The following is a 6,717-nucleotide window of genomic DNA, read 5'->3' as shown; positions in this document are numbered from 1 at the left end:
GAGAGTTAAGTTTTACCATCCTTGTCTCTAAGGAGCATTTTTTGATGTTACATCTTCCAAGACAGATTTGCTTGTTCTTTTGACATATTAAACACACCATTCTTGATGAAGGACAGAATAAATAGAAATATACTCCACAAAGATGCCTAAGCTTGCAACAACATAGTCAACCCACTAGACCTCACAGATGTGTATAGAACACTCCACCCAACAAAAGTAAAATAACACGTTTGGTCAGTTCCAGGACACGTGGTACAGTCACCAGATTGCACCATGTAGTAGGCAGCAAAGACATTGTTAATAAATTAATAATCATTAGAAGTCTATAAAACATCTTCTCAGATCCCAATGTTACAAAAGGATAAATAAAACAACTGGAAGAGTTAAGTAAAGTGTGTAATAGAAGAAATAATAAATTAAGAACTCCTTGAATCAAATGACAAAACATACCAAAACTGTTGGGAGACAGAAAAAGCAGTGTTCAGCAGTCAATTTAGATTTACTCCCATGTATTTAATCTTCATAGCAATGTTGTTGTTGTTAGATGCTGTTGAGTCAAGTAAGACTCATAGCTACCCTATACCAACCAATCTGAACCCTGTCCTATCTTCACAATCTGCCCATTGCTATAATCACTATGTCAGTCCACCTGGTTGAGGGTCTCCTTCTCCATCAGCATCCCTCCACCTTTCCAACCATGATGATCTCCTCCAAGGAATAGCTGGTCCTAGCAACATGCTCAAAGTATGTGAGACTAAAACAGTACATAGGCAAGAGAAGTGCAAGACGTTCAAGTTGGATTTAGAAGAGGCTATGTCTCTTGAGATATATCAATGCTGATGTCAGATGGATCCTGGCTGAAAGCAACAATACCAGAAGAATGTATATTAGTGTGTAATTGACTATACAAAGCCATTTGACTCTGTGGATCATAAAGAATTATGAATAATGTTGAGACGATGGGAGTCCCAGAACAATTAATTAAGTGGTCAAGAGAAACCTATACCTAGACCAAGAAGTTACTGTGTGAACAGAGTAGGGCAACAATTGTTGATGTGTGTACATAGAGTCAGCACTGACCCATAGCTGACCCTCTAACCAGTTTTCAGAGGCAATTAATCACATGGGAGCAATTTGTCCATCTTTCTCCTGTGGAACAGCTGATGGACTCAAATTGCTTGCCTTTGGGATTGCAGTACAGCTTCTTGTCCATAGGCCACCAGAGCTGGCTTAAAATTAGGAAAGGGATGCATCCTTTCTTCATACCTATTTGATATGTATGCTGAGCAAATTATTCAAGAAGCTGGAATCAGGATTGGAGAAAGACTCCATTCATTATGCAAATACACAACTTTACTTGGAATGTGAGGACTTGGAGTACTTGCTGCAGAAGATTAAACCTTGCAGCCTTCGAAATGGATTGCAATGTAAACACACTAAAAAAGAAGCAAAGTAGGCATGCTAACTCAATAGCTGCAGCAGTTAGAAGAAGAACAGAAAAGTCACTAGATTAAGGACATATAATAATAAATATCAGAGCAGAAATAAATGAAACAGAAAAGCGAAAGAAAAATAACAAGATCAAAACTGGTTCTTTGAAAGGTTGAGAAAATTGACAAACCAATGGCAAATCTAGCAGAGGAAAAGGAGAAGATATAAATAACACAGATTAGAAATGAAATGTTGTTGTTTGTTGTTAGGTGCCATTGAATCAAGCATGACTCATAGTGACCCTGTGAGCAAAAGATATGAAACCTGTTCTATCCTGCACCATCCTCACACTTCCTTACACACAAGAGCCCATTTCAGCAGTCACTGTCTCAATCCACCAGTTGAGGGTCTTCTTCCTCGCCGACCCTTTCCAACATCATGTCCCTCTCCAAGGAATAGTCTTTCCTAGCAACCTATGCAAAGTATGTGTGGTGAAGCTTCATCATTATTGCCTCCAAAGAACATTCCAGCTGTACCCTCTGCAAGACATATATCTGTTCGTTCTCTTGGCTGTCGTGGGGTGTTCAGTGCTCTTCTCCAACACTGCAGCTCAAAGGTATCAATTCTTTTTCTGTCATCTTTATTCATTGTCTAGGTATCGGATGCATAGCTAGTAATCAGAAAGACTATGGTCTGAATTAGATGCACCTTAGTCCTCAAACTGACATCACTACTCCTCAATACATTAATAACCTTCATTATGCAGATGACACAACCTTGCTTGCTGAAAGCAGGGAAGGCTTGAAGCACTTGTTGCAGAAGATCAAGGAATGCAACCTTCAGTATGGATTGCATTTCAATGTCAGGAAAACGAAGATTCTTACCACTGGACTTATAGGCAGTGTCATGATAGATGGAGAGGAGATTGAAACTGTCAACAGCTTCATCTTGTTTGGATCCACAACACCCTTCGTACAAGCAGTCAGGAAATATGGAGACACATTGCACTGGGAAAGTCTGCAGTTAGAAATAAGTTAACAAAACAAAAAGCATAATAACAGAGCCCTACGAAGAACTGAACTATAACAAATTTGAATACCTACAGGAAATGAAGAAATGTCTCAAAGCATACTCTATGTCCAAAATATCACCTTCTGAGGTAAAAAAAATTTAACAGAATCATCATAAGAGAAATCCAACAAGTCATTAAAACACTCTTAAGAAAAACAACAAAAATTCTGGGTCCAGACAGCTTAACTGGCTAATTCTAATAAACCTTAATAAAATGGACATTAATTCTACTCAAACTATTTCAGAACATAGGAAAAGATAGGTTACTCCCAAATCTATTTTATGAAGGGACCTGATTAGACCAGGCAGACATCACTAAAAATCAAAATTCTATGCAAACATCACTCACAAACATAGATGCAAAATTTTTCACCAAAATTATAGTCAACAAAACCCAATAATATATTAAAAAATAGATCATGACTGAGTGATATTCTTAGTGGGTTTTCAAAAATGGTTCAGTGTTACAAAAACAATCAATGTAATTCACTCCTTAAATAAAACAAAGGAAAAGAGCCACATAATTTTATTTAAAAAATGCAGGAATTTCATTTTACAAAATCCAACACCTATTTCTGATAAAATATTTAACATAGTAGGAACAGAATGGAAATTCTGCAACATAATTAAGGGCATATATGCAAAACCAATGGCCAGCATTACTCTCAAAGAAGGTCTGAAATCATTCTACATGCAAACAAGAAATAGACGTGGATGCCTAATTTAATTTATTAATATTATTTTGGAAGTAATAAGGAAGGAAAGGAAATAGAAGGGATACAAATTGTCAAAGAAGTAAAACTATCTCTATTTACAGATGATAGGACTTTATATATGGCAAATTTCAGAGACTTAACAAGAAAATTACTGTAGCTGCTGGAAAAAGAACAAAATGTCAAGGTACAAATTAACATATAAAAATAAATTAGATTACACTAACAAAAAGAACTCAGAAGGAAAGCAGTATCAATTATAATAGCCAACCAGAAGATGAAATATTAAGAATAAATCTAACCAGACATAAAAATCATTCTAGAAAATAAACTATAAGACATTAATGCAAGAACTCAAAACTTGTTGTAAGATGCCATTGAGTTGAGTACAAGTAATAGTGACTATGGACAACAAATCCTGTCCTATCCTGAGCCATCCTCACACTCTGTGACATCCTTGAGCTCTGTGCTACACACACTGTGCCAATCCATCTGATTGAGGGTCTTCCTCCTCTCTTTCACAGTCCCTTAACTTTTTCAAGGATAATGTCCCTTTTCAAGGAATAATCTCTCCTGGCAACATTCACAAAGTATGTGAGACAAAGTTTTGTTATTTTTACCTCTAAGGAGAACTCTGGCTGGCCCTTCTCCAAGATGTATCTGTTCATGGAATATTCAGTACTCTTCTCCAACATCACAGTTCAAAGGCATTGATTCTTATGTGACCCTTATTCATTTTCCAACTCCAAGATGCACAGCAAGTAATTGAAAAAAACCATGGCCTGAATAAGGCAAATTAGTCTTCAAACAGATATCATTGCTCCTTAACAATTTGGAGAAGTCTCTGCAGACTTTCCCAGTTCAACACGTCTCCTGATCGCCTTACTGTTGGCACCAAGAATCTCGATTGTGGATACAAGTAAGATGAAGTCATTGACAGTTTCAGTCTTCTATCTATATCTATCTATCTATCTATCTATCTATCTATCTATCTATCTATCTATCTATCTATCATCTATCTATCTGTTGTCTAGCAGACCAGTGGTGAGAATTTTCGTTTTCTTGGTGTTGAGATGTAGTCCATATTGACGGTTGTAGTCTTCAATCTTCTGTAGCAAGGAAGAAGATCTTTCTCATTTTCAGCAAGCATGGTTGTTTCAACTGCATAGTCAATGTAACTGATAAATCTTCTTCTAATCTTGCACCACATTCTTCTTCATAGAGTCCAGCTTCTTGAATAATTTGCTCAACATATAGATTGAATAGGTATGGACAAAGAGTTCAATTTTGATGCACATTTTTCTTATTTTTAAACCATGTCATTTTTCCTTGCTTGTTTTGTACAATAGCCTGTTGGTCCAGGTATATAGGTTTCACAAAAGCACAGTTAAGTGCTCTGGGATTCCCTTTCTTCTCAACATAAGCCATAATTTTTTATGATTCACACAATCAAATGCCTCTGCATAGTCAATAATGTACATTCTTTTAGTATTCTTTGCTTTCAGCCAAGAACCATCTGACATCAGCATAGATATATCTCTGGTGCAACAGCTTGTTTTAAATCCAGTTTGAACATCTGGCAGTTCTCTGTCTGTGTACTGTTTCAGCCATTTTTTTAATGATCTTCAGCAGTACTTTACTTGCATATGATATTAATGATGTTGTTCAATAATTTCTACATTCTGTTGGATCACCTTCCTTGGGAATGGGAGCAAACATGGATCTCTTAGAGTTGGCCAAGGAACTGTCTTCCAAATGCCCTGGCATTGACTCGTTAGCATGTCCAGGGATTCGTCTGTCATTTGAAACATGTCACTTAGTATCTATTTATTATAGGGGCCTTATTTTTTCTCAGTGCCTTCAGTGTAGCTTGAACTGCTTCATCACCACTGGCTTTTGATCATATGGTCGTTTCTGAAAGAATTTCAACGTCCACCAATTCTTTTTGGTACAGTGATTCTGTGTATTTCCTCCATCTTCCTTTGATGTTTCCTGGATCATTCAAGATTTTGCCCAAAGCGTCTCTCCTTAATTTACTTCGAGGCTTGAATTTTTTTTAAAAAAAATTTATAGACTTTTTAAAAATATTGTTTTCTTTTTTAAAATTTATTACTCATTTCAGTGAAAATTTACACAAACTTTGCATTTCCATTCATTAATTGTTGCACTGTTCTCACCTCCCAAAACCACCCCCCCAAGTACACTACCCTCTTGGAAAAGTAAAATAAAAATTCTTTCATTGTTTTACAATCCTTTCCCCCATGTCCTTTCCACTATGCAGCCTTCGCTCTAGACTCCTGCATGACAAAAATACCTAGTCGTATATCCCTTTTAAACAGTTTTCTCCCTCATCTGTTTCAATGCAGTTTATGTTATTAAACCCATCTTTCTAAGTCTCCCTCCAACCCCAATGTCAGTCCTGTTTTATAACAGTGGCACCATGCAGTATTTGTCTTTTTGTGACTGAGATACTTCACTCAGTATAATATCCTCCAGGGTCACCCATTTTAAATAATGTTGCATGAGTTCATTCTTTTTCAATGCAGCATAGTATTCCATTGCGTGATTATACCACAGCTTCTCTATCCATTCGTTTGTTGATGGGCACTTAGGTTGTTTCTAACTCCTTACTATTGTGAACAAAGCTGCAATAAACATGGGTGTGCAGAATTTGTTTTTCCGTTCTTTCAGCTTGAGAAATGCTGAGTGAATGTTCCTTGCCACCCCCCCAACTCTAGCTCTTGAACAATCTATTATTATACTTTGCTTTGTTTTATCAAATTACCTTTTAAAATCTTCTGCTTATCTCTTTTACTTTGGCATTTCTTCTCTTTGTTTTGGCTTCTTGAGACTCTGGTGCAATTTTCAGAGTCTCTTCTGACACCCATTTTGATTTTTTCTTTCTCCTCTGTCTTTTTAAGGACCCTTTGGTCTTTTCGTAGGTGATATCTCTGATGCCATCCCATATTTCCTCCGGTCTTTGATCATTAGTGCTCAATGCCTCAAACTTGTTCTTAAGACGATTTTTTTATTTCAGGTAAGATAGACTCAAGGTAGTGTTTGGTGGAGTTACATACATTTTTTTAGCTTAAATTTGAACTTGTACATGATTAATTGGTGGTCTTTTCCATGGTCAGCACCTGGCCTAGCTTATACAACAGTCAGTACCTGGCTAGTTTGATTGCCGATATTGAGCTTCTCCATGATTCTTTCCACGGATGTTATCATTATGCAGTCTGGCAGGTCAGGTTCATGTGTAAATTTACTTTTGACTTTTTAAAAAAATATATTTTCAATGAATAAATCACTGATTATACAAAAGTCATTTGGTATCCTACTTCAAGACCATACTTTTTAATCCCCATTTCTTCTTCATTGATTCCAACTTTCAAATTCTAGTTATCGGTAATTATTTTTTTGTTTTTTTATTAAATTTTATTAGTTCTAATGAACATTTACAGAGATTTTGGGTTTTCATTCATTCATTGTTGCACTGTTTTCT

Source organism: Elephantulus edwardii, unplaced genomic scaffold (assembly GCF_000299155.1).
Source record: "Elephantulus edwardii isolate Elephantulus edwardi_28Jun2011 unplaced genomic scaffold, EleEdw1.0 scaffold00066, whole genome shotgun sequence".
NCBI lineage: Eukaryota > Metazoa > Chordata > Mammalia > Macroscelidea > Macroscelididae > Elephantulus > Elephantulus edwardii.
Note: the sequence above shows the minus strand (reverse complement) of the source record.